The sequence below is a fragment of the Denticeps clupeoides genome, unplaced genomic scaffold, assembly GCF_900700375.1.
Source record: "Denticeps clupeoides unplaced genomic scaffold, fDenClu1.1, whole genome shotgun sequence".
NCBI classification, from domain to species: domain Eukaryota; kingdom Metazoa; phylum Chordata; class Actinopteri; order Clupeiformes; family Denticipitidae; genus Denticeps; species Denticeps clupeoides.
Window position 1 is genome coordinate 52972 of NW_021629798.1, and position 2501 is coordinate 55472.

A 2501-nucleotide genomic window follows, 5' to 3' on the forward strand; every position below is an offset into this window, starting at 1 on the left:
CCGGCTGTGATTGGTGCCGTGTGGAGGACAGCCAGGTTTCGGGGGGATAAGTAAGCGCGGTAATGGTTTTTTAGCGGTGTAGTGAGGGGATAAGTAGACACAGTAACGGTTTTGTCACGGTGTAGTGGGGGATAAGTAGGCGCGGTAACGGTTTTATAGCGGTGTAGTGGGGGGATAAGTAGACACAGTAACGGTTTTGTCACGGTGTAGTGGGGGATAAGTAGGCGCGGTAATGGTTTTGTAGTGGTATAGTGAGGGGATAAGTAGACGCGGTAACGGTTTTGTAATAGGGGATAAGTAGATGCGGTAACTGTTTTGAGGCGGTGTAGTGGGGGATAAGTAGACGTGGTAATGTTTTTGTAGTGGGGAGATAAGTAGACACAATAACAATTTTGTAGCGGTGTAGTGGGGGGATAAGAAGACACGGTAACGGTTTTGTAGTGGTGTAGTGAGGGGGATAAGTAGACGCGGTAACAGTTTTGTAGCGGTGTAGTGAGGGGGATAAGTAGATGCAGTAACAGTTTTGTAGCGGTGTAGTGGGGGTATAAGTAGACGCAGTAACAGTTTTGTAGTGGTATAGTGAGGAAGATAAGTAGACGCGGTAATGGTTTTATAGCGGTGTAGTGGGGGGGATAAGTAGATGCAGTAACAGTTTTGTAGCGGTGTAGTGAGGGGATAAGTAGACACAGTAACGGTTTTGTCACGGTGTATGGGGGGATAAGTAGGCGCGGTAACGGTTTTATAGCGGTGTAGTGGGGGGATAAGTAGACGCGGTAACAGTTTTGTAGTGGTATAGTGAGGGGATAAGTAGACGCGGTAACGGTTTTGTAATAGGGGATAAGTAGATGCGGTAACTGTTTTGAGGCGGTGTAGTGGGGGATAAGTAGACGCGGTAATGTTTTTGTAGTGGGGAGATAAGTAGACACAATAACAATTTTGTAGCGGTGTAGTGGGGGGATAAGAAGACACGGTAACGGTTTTGTAGTGGTGTAGTGAGGGGGATAAGTAGACGCGGTAACAGTTTTGTAGTGGTGTAGTGAGGGGGATAAGTAGATGCAGTAACAGTTTTGTAGCGGTGTAGTGGGGGTATAAGTAGACGCAGTAACAGTTTTGTAGTGGTATAGTGAGGAAGATAAGTAGACGCGGTAATGGTTTTATAGCGGTGTAGTGGGGGGGATAAGTAGATGCAGTAACAGTTTTGTAGCGGTGTAGTGGGGGGATTAGTAGACGCTGTAACGGTTTTGAAGCGGTGTAGGGGGGGATAAGTAGACGGGGTAAAAGTTTTGTAGCGGTGTAGTGAGGGGATAAGTAGACGCAGTAACGGTTTTGTAATAGGGGGTAAGTATACGCGGTAACTGTTTTGTAGCGTTGTACTGGGGGGATAAGTAGATGCAGGAACGGTTTTGTAGCGGTGTAGTGAGGGGGATAAGTAGATGCAGTAACAGTTTTGTTGCAGTGTAGTGGGGGGGATAAGTAGATGCAGTAACAGTTTTGTAGCGGTGTAGTGAGGGGATAAGTAGACGTGGTAACAGTTTTGTAGCGGTGTAGTGGGGGGATAAGTAGATGCAGTAACAGTTTTGTAGCGGTGTAGTGAGGGGATAAGTAGACGTGGTAACAGTTTTGTAGCGGTGGAGTGGGGGGATAAGTAGATGCAGTAACAGTTTTGTAGCGGTGTAGTGGGGGATAAGTAGGCGCGGTAACGGTTTTATAGCGGTGTAGTGGGGGGATAAGTAGACGCGGTAACAGTTTTGTAGTGGTATAGTGAGGGGATAAGTAGACGCGGTAACGGTTTTGTAATAGGGGATAAGTAGATGCGGTAACTGTTTTGAGGCGGTGTAGTGGGGAATAAGTAGACGCGGTAATGTTTTTGTAGTGGGGAGATAAGTAGACACAATAACAATTTTGTAGCGGTGTAGTGGGGGGATAAGAAGACACGGTAACGGTTTTGTAGTGGTGTAGTGAGGGGGATAAGTAGACGCGGTAACAGTTTTGTAGTGGTGTAGTGAGGGGGATAAGTAGATGCAGTAACAGTTTTGTAGCGGTGTAGTGGGGGTATAAGTAGACGCAGTAACAGTTTTGTAGTGGTATAGTGAGGAAGATAAGTAGACGCGGTAATGGTTTTATAGCGGTGTAGTGGGGGGGGATAAGTAGATGCAGTAACAGTTTTGTAGCGGTGTAGTGGGGGGATTAGTAGACGCTGTAACGGTTTTGAAGCGGTGTAGGGGGGATAAGTAGACGGGGTAAAAGTTTTGTAGCGGTGTAGTGAGGGGATAAGTAGACGCAGTAACGGTTTTGTAATAGGGGATAAGTATACGCGGTAACTGTTTTGTAGCGTTGTACTGGGGGGATAAGTAGATGCAGGAACGGTTTTGTAGCGGTGTAGTGAGGGGGATAAGTAGATGCAGTAACAGTTTTGTTGCAGTGTAGTGGGGGGGATAAGTAGATGCAGTAACAGTTTTGTAGCGGTGTAGTGAGGGGATAAGTAGACGTGGTAACAGTTT